A 15,250-nucleotide genomic window follows, 5' to 3' on the forward strand; every position below is an offset into this window, starting at 1 on the left:
GGAAAGCAAATTGTCAAGACTTGCTTGGTAGCCTGAGGCTTAATCAAAACTCTCTCCCACCACGTACAATAGACACCTAGCGCCAGCCACAATAGCTGGTGCCCAGATTGACCCTACTATACCTGGGAACAGCCTGGCTCTTTACCTAACCCATTGTCCGGGCTCACATCCTAGAACCCTGAGGCATCCTCCTGGAAGAACAAGAGACTAACTACTCCACTATACCCTCACCCCCCCCCACACCTTTTTCTTTTAAAAGCCCCACTCCTGCCTTCCTCCATGCTGGAGTCAACCCCAACTAAGCCTGCCTCTTAGCTCAGCATCAAATAAAGTCACTTGAATCAGATCACTGGGTTCTTCCTGCCTCTATTTCTCATGCATTTCTAACACCCAGCACTATCTATTGAAAAAACTGTCCTTTCCCCATCAAATAGTCTTTGTACCCTTATTGAAAAGCAGTTGATCATATGTTTGAGAGTTTATTTCTGAGCTCTTCACATTTTTAAGCGGTTGAAAAAACTCAAAATAAGGATATTTTTTACATGTGAAGATTTTATGAAATTCAAATTTCAGTACCCATAAAAATGTTTTATTGAACACATCCTCACTCATTCAATTCTGTATCATCATTGCTGTTTTAGTGTTATGGCAGCAAAGTTGAATAGTAGTGACAGAGACCATATTCCTGCAAATCCTAAAATGTTGACTCTCTGGTCCTTTAAAAAAAAAGTGTTTGCCAATCCCTGGTACAGATGGAAGATGAAAAGCTATAAAATGCACTTCCCAGACTTTCTCACAGCCAGGAGGCAGGCAAGGAAACTAGTTTCCACAAATCAGATTTATGCACACAGATTCACGTGCACAAGTGACTCACAACAGGTAGCCACATGCAGAGAGAGCAGATTTCCTGGTAAGAAAGCTGGTGGGCGTGTAGTTTTTCTGTGCAGTCGTCAGAGGGAGGGTTCCAGTGTCTGATTCCTAGCGTCAAGCGTTCTGTGCTGAGTGGCTGAAGATGGCTTTGACTGTGTCCTGTGTGTTGGGGTGCTTTTCTGACTGTAGTTTTTCTGGCCTTATTGTTCCTGACTGTGTAGCATCAAATCCCACTTCTCTGTTTACTCAGGAGAATCTGTGAGCTATTTAAAATTCCTTTCATAAATCTCTTCCTGCTTCAACAGCTAGAGTGATCTCTGTTGCCTGCCATCAAGCACCCTGACTGACATATTCGGTAAAGACAATTATATTATATTTGGTAATATATTCTCAAAAGGTAGTGTTTTGTGAGAAACTCTATTTCAGCTGTGACTTTTCTATCAACTTCTATTGTCTACAATCTTCCAATATCTGTAAAATTGGTTTAATGGAATTCATAAATTGCAAGGTGGTGTATAATGGAAATTATCAAAAGAATAGGCACAGAATTCAGAGAGAAATGGTAATTGAAATAGCACACTTAATTGTAGACATGTCACCCCCTACATGCTTTGATTTCGTTGCAACCGAAAGAGACACATTTCTGGGAAGAGAGCAAAGAAAATGAAGTCCCAGTGCTCTAACTTTCTGAGAAGAAATCCTAATAGTATCTCAAAAGAAGGAGGGTTGTTTATCATGAAAGTATTTGTTTATCATGGAAGTTAACACATCTGGGAGGTGATGGAGATGAGCAGGTAGGGAAAGAGGTAAAGCTCTAGACCCCAGAGATAGTGATTCAGAATTCTACTCTCAGTTATTACACTTAGATGTTAAGTCGCTTCATTCAGAGCTGCTCCCAATCCTTCCAGCTGATGATTACACTCTTGAAAAAACAAAGTGCTCAAATTAGAATGCTTGTTTTATTGTTTTTTAGGCATGCTATTTTCCCACACAGTCGTGTGGGTGAGTAATACTGACATCATCCAGAAAATAAAACTTCTTACATGAACTCTGCTACAGGAATGCTCACAATTCCAGACCCTGTTTTTTCTCTCTCTATGATTTATCTGCCTATTATTAGAGATTTTTAATTTTAATTTTTCTTCCTAATTTGAACAAAATGATCCCATCAAGAGAGTAATATTTTTTTCTCCCTTGTTCACCTCTCCCAGAAGAAGGCTTTTCTAATATTATTCTGCGTAAGAAAGTTGAAATAGAGAAATGAAGAAAATAATTTAAAATGGAATAAAGTAAATAATACAGACATATCCTAAAAGCTGACAAGATGATTCTTGAAGAAATGAGAACAAAAGAAGAAGCAAGACATAGAAAGTCAATAAGCTAGTATGAAGTGAAAGGCTGATTGGGAAAATAAAAGTCTCTTCTGAGAAAACCATACTTTTGCAGAGGTAAGAAGGGGATTTTATTCTGAAGTCCATGCCCAGTGGACTGTGTCACCCATGCCTTCCCCTTTCGAGGTGAAGAACAGCCTGTGCAATCACTTGTGCCACAATCAGCCAATGACAAGCAACATCAGACATCTGAGAAATAATTATCTGCTTGCCCTTCATTTCCAGCCTGCAATTAGACAATTGTGGGTGCAACTATTTGCGTGCGTGATTTTATAACAACAGATAATTGTGACTGAAGAACTACCTGCATTGTGAAAGGGAGATATAATTGGGGCCCCCTTTTAATATGTTAGTGTTTAGGAATCTAAGCAAGTATATAATTTGATTAGTGGAAAAACACCCATGACCTTTTTTCAATTACAGTTTTATATTTTAACAGGTGCTTTCCCTAGCCCATTTGTGGTCTTGCTGTAGCATCATTGGCATCATATAATCATAGTTAACATTATAAGCCAGAAATGCCACATCACAGATGGTTTAACCACGGATCCTACCCAGACCACACAGGTACTCTATAGCCAACACTGAAAAGGCACAAATACAAGACTCACAAGTGGAATCCAATAAAGTGTATCTCATCTTGCCTGAAATATAAAGAAATTGACCAAGGGGCATCCAGCACAGTCCCTGACATGCGGAAGGCACACAGAGCTTTTCCTGAATTGATACTGGGTCAAAAATCCCTTCACTTTGTGCTCCCACAACATTTAAAACATGCCTCTACTTTGGACCTTAGTGCTTGTAGGTTTCTTTTTGTTTGTTTGCCTATCTCTCCCCATGTCTTATGGGTTAAGGAAGGAAAATGCCTGTATCATTTTTATCTTTTATTTCCTCAGCATACTTCTCTCTTTGGTGGCAGAAAACAAACTCAAATTAGCTTAAGTGGAACAAAACAAAGCAGGCAACAGAAGTAGGGCTCCCAGCAGGGCCCTTTCCTGCATGTCATGAGTGGGCCTCTTTCAGTAGATTGGTCTCATTCCCTCTACTGTAGGTGGCTCTACTACTTATCTAGAATAAGTTACCGAACTGCTGCAAGTCTCAGTTTCCATATCTGTGAAATGAGAAAAATAATAATACCTACCTTGTTAGGTTGTTGTAAAGATTAAATGAGATAATGTATGTAAGAAACTCACAACAGTGCCTGAGACATAAAATATGCTCAATGAATGTAAACTATATCAGGCTTGTTTTATTTTATTATTTTTTAAAATGGAGAAAGTAGGGAGGTAAGTATGATTGCAGGCAATTCTAGGCTTAAAACACCCAACTTAGTGACCCCAAACGAATGAGGGAACATTTATATCCCAGCATCTATAACAATTTTCCAGTATACACAACTTTGGGGAGGCATTCCTATTAGCTAAGACTTACTGAGAGTTACTGTACGCCAGGCTTTCTACACATCACCTCAGTTAATTTTCACCTCAACTCTAGGATGGCAGTGCCATTTGAATCCTCATTTTACAGATGAGCAAACCAAGGCTTGAAGAAGCTGAGTACAGAAGGTGCAGAGATTGGCGACCTTTTCTGGTAAAGAACTAGACAGTAAATGTTTTAGGATCTGCAGGCCACACGGTCACTGTCACAATTACTTGACATTGTGTGGTAGCACGAAAGCGATGGCAGACAATGTGTAAACAAATGAGCGTGGCCGCATTCTAATACAACTTTTTTATGGGCACTGAATTTTATACTTTCTATAATTTTCATGTGTCACAAAATATTCTTGTTAAAAATTTTGTTCATCATTGGAAAGCTATCTGAGCTGAAGGGAGACACAAAACTAGGCGGCAGGCCGGACGTGGCCTCTGGGTCACTGCCTGCTGACTTTGTCGCTTTCCCAAGGCCACACAGCTGAAAGCAGTGGGCCCTCCACTACCGTTGGGTCCAGGCAGTCTGCACACTAACCACATCAGCCTCTCGCTTTGTAAATATGTATTATCATTGAAGAATTAAGTCAACAAGATTATAAAGAAACATTTTAGATTTTGAAATAAACAAAACAGACTACTAGACATCCTGCCAATGGAATGCTGGTACCTCCAAGGACGTGACTAGGCTACCCAATAACTTTGTATATTGTAGCACAGCAACAGCATGCCAATAATTCTTTTTTTAAAATATATTTTATTGATTATGCTATTACAGTTGTCCCATTTCCCCCCTTCACTCCCCTCCACCCTGCACACCCTCTCCCACCCACATTCCCCCACTTTAGTTCATGTCCATGTGTCATAAGTTCTTTAGCTTCTACATTTCCCATACTATTCTTGCCCTCCCCCTGTCTATTTTCTACCTACCATCTATGCTACTTATTCTCTGTACCTTTTCCCCCTCTCTCCTCCTCCCACTCCCCGGTTGCTAACCCTCCTTGTGATCTCCATTTCTGTGGTTCTGCTCCTGTTCTAGTTGTTTGCTTAGCTTGTTCTTGTTTTAGGTATGGTTGTTAATAATTGTGAGTTTGCTGTCATTTTACTATATATGTTTTTTATCTTCTTTTTCTTAGATAAGTCCCTTTAACATTTTGTGTAATAATGCCTGGTGATGATGATCTCCTTTAACTTGACCTTATCTGAGAAGCACTTTATCTGCCTTTCCATTCTAAATGAAAGCTTTGCTGGATAGAGCAATCTGGAATGTAGGTCCTTGCCTTTCATGACTTGGAATACTTCTTTCCAGCCCCATCTTGCCTGTAAGGACTCTTTTGAGAAATCAGCTGATAGACTGATGGGAACTCCTTTGTAGGTTATTGTCCCCTTATCTCTTGCTGCTTCTAGGATTCTCTCCTTCTTTTTACCTTGGGTAATGTAATTATGATGTGCCTTGGTGTGTTCCTCCTTGGGTCGAACTTCTTTGGGAGTCTCTGAGCTTCCTGGACTTCCTGGAAGTCTATTTCCTTTGCCAGATTGGGGAAGTTCTCCTTTATTATTTGTTCAAATAATTTTTCCACTTGTTGCTCCTCCCCTTCTGGTACCCCTATAATTCAGATGTTGGAACATTTAAAGATGTCCTGGAGGTTCCTAAGCTTCTCCTCATTTTTTAAAATTCTTATTTCCCCATCCTTTTCTGTTTGTTTCTTTCTTTCTTCCTTCTGGTCCACTCTATTGATTTGAGTCCCAGTTTCCTTTCCATCACTATTGGTTCCCTGTGCATTGTCCTTCATTTCTCTTATTGTAGCCTTCATTTTTTCATTTAATTTGCGACCAAATTCAACCAATTCTGTGAGCATTCTGATCACCAATGCTTTGAACTGTGCATCTGATAGACTGGCTATCTCTTAGTCACTTAAAAGTATTGGCTCTGAGGCTTTAATTTGTACTTCTGTTTGAGCCATTTTTTTTTTTTTTGATCTGGTCGACCTTGTTACATAGTGAGGGGCAAAGCCTTAGGTGGTCTCCAGGGCGGGGCAACTCAGTTCCTGAGTTGTGATGTTGTATGTAGGGGCAGAGTCCGAGAAGAAACAATGGTGCTTGCTCCTCTCTCTGTTGGATTTCAGTCCCTTCCTCGGCTTCCTCCAAGCTAACTGGGCCTTTCTGGTGCTAATTCCTGTGTGGGTGGACTTGAATACATTCTAGGACCCCATGGGTTTCTCCAATGCACTCTCCTGTGAGGCTGGGAGTCTCTCCCTGTGCCTCAACCCCCACAGGTGTTTTTGATTAGTGTCCTGAGGTTCTATTTCCCAGCACTGGGACCCTGGGTTGCATGGTCTGTCTTATTGCCCAATTTCACCTGGTTTATCTGCATGTGAATGTGGCCTAGACAGCCAGGCACATTGTGTGCAGTGCCTCACTCCACAGTCGCCACCTCACTGGATCTGCCAGCCGCCTGTGTACCTAGGGTCCACCTGCTACAGTCTTGTGCTCAGGATGCTTTACACACCTGGGATGCCACACGTGCCCAGGATGCATTATGCGTCCGGTGCCACCACTTTTTGTGCTGCGACCCTTCTTCGCCCGACTGCCTGACTCCACCCTTCCTACCAGTCTGGATGAATGTGTATATTTTAACTCCTTGGTTGTCCAACTTCCATACAGTTCAATTTTCTGTCAGATCTGGTTGTTATCTTGTTTCTAAATTGTTGCTGACCTTATTTTGGTTGTGCGAGGAGGCACAGTGTGTCTACCTACACCTCCATCTTGGCCAGAAGTTCCAATAATTCTTGATAGTAGACATGGAAATAAATTACATCTGGTTTGGGGGCAGCCCTCCTTCTACCATGAAAATGTCGGTTTTGTATCTACTTGTAAATTCATTTCAATATTCCCGACCTACAAATATGTCTGTTCTTGGGATTCTTCTGAGTTGGTTATAACATTTGTCTGGTTTCCTCAGCAAATAATGAGTTAACTAAAATCTTTAACACATATTCATTTGATATATGAATAAGAATCAGGATTTTACTTTTTTTGGAAAGGACCCTCTAGCAGTTTTGAAGGCCTTCCGTGAGACGCCCAGCGGATTCCACTGGCAGAGCCAGGGCAGCTCCGTCTGCAGAAATGGTGCGCCTCGTATACGGCTCAGGTCTAGGCACATCTTTTCTTGAGTTCTAGAGGTGAATTTAAAGTGACAGTAAAACATTGCTTACTCCCTGTTGTTCTAATGTTAATTCTCTGTTTACTAATTTTGTGTTTTTGATTTGTTTATGGCAAGTAAGTTCTTCCCCTGCTGGTGTTAGCAATGGCTAGGAATTTGGTTTATGGTCTGACTAGCAATTTCTGTAGAGGGATTAGGGATTACAGAGATCTATTCTTTATTAGGTGACATATATATCTGTATGCCTATTTGCTCAGTCAAAGGTCAAAGAGAGATTTGGAGATGCTACATTGCTGGCTTTGAAAATGGGGGTAGAGGCCACAAGTCTAGGAATGCAAGCAGCCTCTAGAAGCTGGAAAAGACAAAGAAATGCATTTTCTCCCAGAGCTTCCAGAAGGAATGCAGCCCCTTGATTTTAGACCATAAACCTTGTGATCTTCTTACAGCAACAGTAGGAAGCTGATATGCTCCTTTAAGAATACATCCTCCTTTCACCAGGATAAAACTGGGAAATTGTCCTGAGCAGCTGAGGCCAGGAAAGTCATTGTTGAGAATGATACACCTTTAAAAAGGTATTGCAAGAATTTTTAAGGATGTGAGATTGACTCTGTGGAGTCATTGATTACAAAGCTCTTCCAGGAAAACTATCCTGGTCCTTGGGTTACATGTTCTAGCCTGACCAGAAAAGAGGAATTTGTCCACATTGATGGGTACTGTAGGTGAAATCTAGTGGAGAGAGTTTTTTTGTGTTTAGACAGCACAAAATATAGGCTTTTAAAAGTCCAATCAGATTCCTTATGAAAACTTTCAGCAAAGCAAACTTAACATGGCCTGTATGGTGAATTAATACTCTTGCTGCACCTATATAAATAATCAGGCCAAACTTCAAGAGATAGTCTTATTTTTTTATCAAGAATTTCCTATCTTTGAGATTTTTTTTTTATAAAAAAGGGGAAACTGTGAAGAAAAATTTGAGACTTCAAAACAAATAATGAGACTACTGGATATTCTTTCAACAAAATGCTAGAGCCTTGAAAAACTATCTGATTCTATAGGGATATGCCCTTTGTTCCAACAAGGCCATCTTACAACTCTGTAAGTTAAGAAAATTGAGAGCAATACTAATAATTTTGTCCATAGACATGCAAATAAATTCCATCTAGTAGTGGAGGGGCAGAAGTCAGTAATGCATCTATTTGCAATTTTGTTTTAATATTCCTGATCTAGAAATATATCTGCTTTATGAATTCTTCTTTGAACCATTTGTAACATCTGGCTGATTCCCTCAGTAAATGGTGAGTTATATAGAATTTTTAATATATATTCATTTTATAACTGACAGGCATAATCTCATCCTTTAAAAAAAGTTATCCTTTACCAATACTTAGTTAAATAGTATTATTAATATTCTTATATATGTTCATTTAGAAAGACATTATTTTGTGCAGTCCAATTTATGGTGAGCTAGATCTAATTATAAAAAATGTACTTTATTTATTACCTTAAAATTAGCATGTCCATAATTTTACCTATTTTTCATGTTTCTTTTTTGTTCAAAATCTAAATAGAAAATCCTAGAGATTAGATATTTAAAGACCTGTCTATTTGGGTTCCCAGGCCCATTTCTCTGTCCCAAGTTTTTTCACCCTAATATCCTTTCTTTCCTGACCAAGTCATTTAATCTATTTCCTTCTTTCTGGTTGCCACCTTGTAACCTAGCAAACCAGGACTCATGCACTCGGCACCCTGGTGCCTGACCAAGCAGTTAGTGTTGAGGGAAACAGGTTTTTATTTACAGGATTTCAGCCTCAGCGGGGAGGGGGGCTGGGAGCACTCCTGCTCAGAGCCCTGCTCTCCCATGAGACCCAGTACTTCCCCTGCTCCCCATTAGGCTATAAGCCAAAAGCATGCCCCAAAGTTCCCCCATATCCTTATCTGTTCTCACACCAGCTGCACAGCTTTCCATCTTCTCTGGAAGGCACACTTGTGAGTTTCAGAATCTCCATCCTCTTGCAGCAGCTCTCTCCTTCAGGACCTGGGGCACCTTGTTCTCAGCTTCCATGTAATAGTCCAGGAAAACATGTGCTGTGTTACACTGGACCATAGAGGAGTCCAGAAAGGCACACGTCCCAAGAAAGTGGCTTCTCTGTACATCTTTCAGAGACACAAAAGTCTATAGTCTCAGTATTCCTGGCCACAGTTCAGCATTCCAGGCATCTTCCACTGATCCATGCTTGGTTCAGCAGATTCCCACACAGCTCCATCAGCTTTCTCCTTCATCCTTTTCTCAGCCTGAATGGTTGCCTTCCTCATTACACCAGGGCTCATGGCCGAATCTCCCTACTTCATGGCTCTTTCCTCATGGCTGACTTCTCAGAGGAGCAGACATAGCTTCCTCCCTCACTACAGGCAGCATGGCTGAACCTTTCTCAGAGAAGCAGAAGTAGCTTCTCTCTTACTACAGATAGCATGGCTGAATCCCCTCTACATCATGGCTCCTTCCTCATGGCTGCTACCTACTCTCTCAGCCCTCATGGCAGACCAGCCCACTCTCTTTCAGCCCACCCTGGTTTCAAATGGTGGGCTTCCTACGTGACCTCATATCTGGCCCCTCCTACAGTGAGCTACTCTTCTCCAGTTCCCCCGTATCTTTACCTTTCCTAGGCTGTCATCTTCAGTCAGGGCAAGAGTACACAGGAGCCTTCACTTCCCTGCGTCTTGCGCAGGTGCCGTACAAGTTTCCCTTGGCTCCATCACGTGTCACTATACATTCTGAAAGTCATGTAAACCTTTGCCCAGGGCCATAGAACAGCTATCCACTTGCTATCAACTTGCCACTGTTATGAAAAGTATCTTAGCCTCTGTACCATCCCCTTCCCTCATCCCCCAACCATGGTCTGTGGGGAATATTTTTGGGTGCTCTCCCCACTTTGCACCTCATTACAACCTCTCATCATTAAGAAATGAATTTTTCTGCCATCAAGATTGCAGAATTAGGAGAATGTTTTCCATACCACTGTCTTTCAACAGCACATGTACATACACACAAACACTCGTACACGCTTTAAGAGTTTTTATTTTAGCCACTACAAGGACAATAATAAAATGGCAAAATATGGGATGTACTAAAAATAAAAGTCTTGTGTTATGCTCATTCCTACTATTTCTGGTCTGTTGCACACCTCCACGTTTTTCTAGTTTTTCTCCTGCCAATCAGTCAGTCTCAGTCAGTGTGTTTGAAAGAGAGGCCAGGCTGAGCTGCTTAGATTGTCGCCTGCGGTGGCCCCAGCCTGGGACTGCTGAAGCTCCTCGTTTTGCCAGGCTCCGCCACCAGGTGTGGAATGTCTCTAGAGGAGAGTTCTCACTTCTCTGTCCCCTAGCCCCAAGTGTTTTCTGTGGATTTCCAGTCAACCTAAATAGTCACTGGGGCTTACCTAGAATTTTCTAATTTTTTTTCTAGCCCACAGCTGAGGTTTTCAAAGTGTGATCCCTGAAAAAGCAGCATTGGCATCACCTGGAAACTTGTTAGAAATGCAAATACCCATCCCCACCCTCAACCAACTGAATCGGGAACTCTAGGGGTGGAGCCCAGCAGTGTGTGTTTTAACCAACTGTTCTGGTTAAAAAAAAAAAAGATGAATACTTTTCCTCCAACTTTCTAAGTTCTTCTGAGATAATAATCAAATTTACAGACAGATTAATAGGAGAAAAGTGTTAAATACATGCACATGGGAGATTTACACGAACAAGAAATTCCAAGGACAGTGAGGGAACATGGGGTATATAAGACATTCTTGGACAGAAGAGAAAAGCGGGTGGAGGAGGTCTTGAATTTCAGAAGTGAGAGTGGGTGATTTACAGGCAGTTGAGGAAGAGCAGGACACACTCAGTAGGCAAAATCTTGCCAGGCAACTCAAATGGTGGAACACAGTGGGTGTCTAGCTAATAGGCCCCTCCCTGAGTGCCAAGCAATCGATGGTGATCACAACCCTGAAAAGACACACCTGGAAAGCTGATGCACATTCTATTGAGATCTTCCCCTGAGACATCCAGATAAAAACCCCTTAAGACAAAGTTCCCAGGGCAAGTACAAGCACCCATGTGATCATTCTCTTGCTCCTCTCTCCCCCTCCCCACTCTCTCCCCCTCCCCTCCTCCCCCTCCCTTTCTCTCCTCCTACCTCCCTCTGTTCCTCTCCCCCACGCCTTCCCCTGTGCCTTTCCCCCTTTCCTTCCCTTAAAGTGTTTTCTTTGCCTTTCTTTCTCCTAAGCTCCAAGGGTCCTCCTTCTGCCTCTGTAACTTGTTTCCTGAGCCCACACAACCAGCTGACTCACTTCTTCCACGGCTTTCTTCTTCCTCTGTGACTTTCTAAATAAACTTTTACTTGTATTTGAGTCTTGGATCTGAATTCTTTCTTAGCCAAAACTCAAGCACTGAAGTCTAACGTCTGGTGTCACTTGCTGTTAACACCTTCAGTCCCACCTTTGAAACTTTAAATAAAAGATTCCAATTCCAGAAGCTAAATTGGATTGCTCCATGTTTCACTGATTCAGTCATTCGGTCCTAAGTACAAGTCAGTTCAGTTAAGCTGTTGAGTCTTATTTCAGTATGTGGTGAGGCAGATGGATTCCCAAAGTGAGTCCTGTTAAGGTGGTCAGTGATGTGGGCTGTAGGGTAAGTGGAGGCAGTCTGGCTTCCTCACCCAGGTGTCTGGGTAACTAAGGGAAGCAGTGTTCCCACAGCTGTGGAGGGGCCTAATCACCAGTGTTCTCATAGCCTTGAGACTGGGTGGATAAACTGTTCCCATAACATGAAGTGGGCTTGCATGTGCAGAATTATGTTATGTTATATAATTTCTGGCATCTTGACAGCTTTGTTCCCCTCTAGTACTTAAACAGGTAGGGACTCCCTACTGGGGGCACTGATGATGAGAGACACACAAGGGGACAGGTGCCACAATGGGTGCCATGCTGGGGAGCAGGGGCCATGACATGAGACACACAGATAAACGTGCAGCTTGCAGCATGCATGGCTCACCCACCCGTGAACAAAGGCATGCCAGACATCCCAACAGCTCTGTGAATATTTTTCCATCTGCACAAATACCATTAACCTGCCTGGCCTTGAAGGGTGGCAACGCACGGGCTGTGAAAGGATTCACAAAGAGAAGCAAGTATAGAGAATAAAGTCTTTATTCATTCTCCAAGAAAGGAGAGGGGCATGGTATGAAGAGCCAGCCTTAAGGGATAGGACCGTTGAGCTTTTAATTGGATTAAAAAGGGTGGCGGTTGCTGTTGTGTGTCCCCTGGGCTGCTGGGGTGTTGTAACACGGGCTGTAGTTTATTCCAATGTTATCTTCTGTCTGTGGCTGGAGGGAGCTGTTAGTTTTGTTCTTGCTTCCAGTAATTCCCAGCCCTGGGGACAAGGTCAGAAGAGCAAAATGGAAGTCATGTTTAACAAGGTCACAGGCCTGCTGGGCAAATGGTGCCACAATAGCAAATGGGGCTGACTTTGTCCTTTCAAGTCCTATATTGTGTAAGCAAGCAACAGGTATTTAATAAGAGGTATGTCTACAAAAATACAAACAAAACAAAGGTTAATGATCAAAGCAAAGTATAAATCAGTTTCTAAGTTGAGAAGACTTCTAGATATAAGGCAAAGCTTCTTTTGCTGGATTGAAGGCAGACAGTGGTAATCTGACAGATTCTCTGGATCTGCAGTTTCAATGTCTCTGATGATGCCATCAGGTGCTCAGGTAAAGTCTCTGAGGCTTACACCACATCAGTCACTGAGACTGTTTAAGAGTGAGTTACTGTGGCAATTTCTCTGAAGTTTAGGTCATGTCATCTAGCAAGTGTCAGAAAAAAATTTTTAGTTCTCAGTAATTTCAAGTCAAATGATGGGAAAAAGGAAACATTAATTCAGAGAGTTGTAGCCAAACATTAAAGAAAACTAGAAAATTTAGGACACAATCCAGTTTACAGGTGAAAAATAACTTTAAAGACCATTAATTGAACTAGAATCTAATATCCACCACTGTGTAGTATAGTTTCTTTGAAAACATGACTTTCTCTCTAAAATCACCCTCATTTTTCTCAAAGATAACCAAATTAAGACTAATTTATTTTCTGCACCAGTCTACTTTCAATAAATTTGGCCTATTATTTGTGTAAATATAACAAAAATAGCAATTGATTATATAGGCTCCTGCTGAAGTGTCATCATGGATCTCCAGATTAAATTTTAATTAGGCTTTCAAGGCTAACAAGCCAAGCTACAGAGTTGCCATAAACTTCTGTAATATGTGTAGATTTGGGTAAATTCCTCAGGTTCTCAAGGTCCCCCTAAATGTCTTGAGGTTCTTTCTTTGCCATCTCCCAGGAAAGCAGCTTTGTCCCTTACCTGAAAGACTGCTGTGACTTGAGTAAGCGAGGTACCAGGCTGTTTTCCAAGGGGTGCTTACTGGCTTTCAAAGCCAATCTTAAGGCCTTAAAGCTTTCTGGTGACATCTGAGTCTCTGTATGGCTCTTTCAAACATGATATTTAGTCAAAGCCTTGATTAATAATGCCAGTTTCCAAATTGTGTCCTATTATAAAGAGAACAGGTTCTTTTGTTTTTTAAAGATTTTATTTATTTATGTTTAGAGAGGGAAGGGAGGGAGATAGAGAGAGAGAGAGAGAGAGAGAGAGAGAGAAACGTCAATGTGCGGTTGCTGGGGCTTATGGCCTGCAACCCAGGCATGTACCCTGGCTGGGAATCGAACCTGGGACACTTTGGTTCCCAACCCGCGCTCAATCCACTGAGCTACACCAGCCAGGGCGAGAACAGGTTCTTATCAAATTTATGCAAATAACTATACTGCCTTGGAAATAATATTACTTGTTAAGAGTTTCCAAATTCTGGAGAAATCAGGTAAGGAGAAAAATATAAGTGTTTCAATACTACTTACAAAGTTAAAATTTACCAAATTGCTTTAAGAAAACCAACTTTCAATTTTATCTGGAAAACAGAAGAGATTTAAAAATCAGCAATATTTCATTCCACTGATATGTCCCCTAGAGCAAGGGACATAAAGGAGAGAATAAACAAATGGGATCTCATAAAAATAAAAAGCTTCTGCATGGCTAAAGAAAACAGCATTAAAACAAAAAGAGAACCAACTGTATGGGAAAACATATTTGCCAATGATATCTCAGACAAGGGTTTAATCTCCAAAATATATAAAAACTCACACAACTCCACTCTAAGAGGACAAACAACCCAATTAAAAAATGGGCAAAGGACTTGAACAGACACTTCTCCAAGGAGGACATCCAGTGGGTCCAGGGACATATAAAAAGGTGCTGAGTATCGCTAGTCATCAGAGAGATGCAAATTAAAACCACAATGAGATACCACTTCACACTGGTCAGAATGGCCGCCATAAACAAGGCAACAAACAACAAGTGTTGGAGAGGTTATGGAGAAAAAGGAACTCTAGTGCACTGTTGGTGGGATTGCAGACTGGTACAACCACTATGGAAAACAGTATGGAATTTTCTCAGAAAACTAAAAATGGAACTGTCTTTTAACTCACAATTCCACTGCTAGGATTACATCCTAAGAACCCTAAAACACCAATCCAAAAGAACCTATGCACTCCAATGTTCATAGCAACACAATTTACAATAGCCAAGTGCTGGAAGCAACCTAAGTGCCCATAGGCAAATGAATGGATCAAAAAACTATGGTACATTTACACAGTGGAATTCTACAAAACAGAAAGAAAGAAGGAGCTCCTACCCTTTCCAACAGCATGGATGGAACTGGAGAGCATTATGCTAAGTGAAATAAGCCAGGCAGTGAAAGACAAATACCATATGATCTCACCTTTAACTGGAACCTAATCAACAAAACAAATAAGCTAGCAAAATAGAACCAAAGACATTGAAATTGGGAACAAGCTGACAGTAACCAGAAGGGAGAGGGGAGGGGATAATGGGGGAAAAGAGTGAAGGACTTATAGGAATAATTATATAAAGGACACATGGACAATAACAAGGGCTGGTAGAAATGGGGGAGGGAGGTGGGGAATGCTGGAGTGGTGGGGAGGGGTGGGGGGAAAAGGCAGAAAACTGTACTTGAATAACAATAAAAATTAAAAGTATTTAAAATAAATAAGTAAAAATCAGCAATATTTCAAATAAAAAGCCATACAAATTATATTATCTTCAGTTTATTCAGTCCCATAAATTAATTCTTGTTAATCCTGAGCATGCCAGTATCTTGTGAGTCCAGTTATTTCTTAGAGTTCGATAAATTGTCATCCATTTTAAAGGTATAATCTGAAATTTTATTTTTGTGGTAGGCAGTGAGACAGAAAAGAGCAGAGCAAGGACAATGGGGCAGGCCCAGA

The 15,250-nt window shown here is 41.3% G+C and overlaps 1 long non-coding RNA gene across 1 annotated transcript; it reads right to left on the reverse strand.

Annotated features, from left to right (window-relative positions):
* Positions 1–12,165: 12,165 nt before the first annotated feature.
* Positions 12,166–14,674, reverse strand: LOC118498736. The gene is made up of 3 exons (XR_004901203.1): positions 14,638–14,674; positions 13,257–13,441; positions 12,166–12,269 (listed from the first exon to the last, which is right to left on the reverse strand). It is a non-coding gene; the product is annotated as an uncharacterized LOC118498736 (long non-coding RNA).
* Positions 14,675–15,250: the final 576 nt, after the last annotated feature.

This window comes from Phyllostomus discolor, chromosome 2 (genome assembly GCF_004126475.2).
Source record: "Phyllostomus discolor isolate MPI-MPIP mPhyDis1 chromosome 2, mPhyDis1.pri.v3, whole genome shotgun sequence".
In the NCBI taxonomy this organism is placed as follows: Eukaryota; Metazoa; Chordata; class Mammalia; order Chiroptera; family Phyllostomidae; genus Phyllostomus; species Phyllostomus discolor.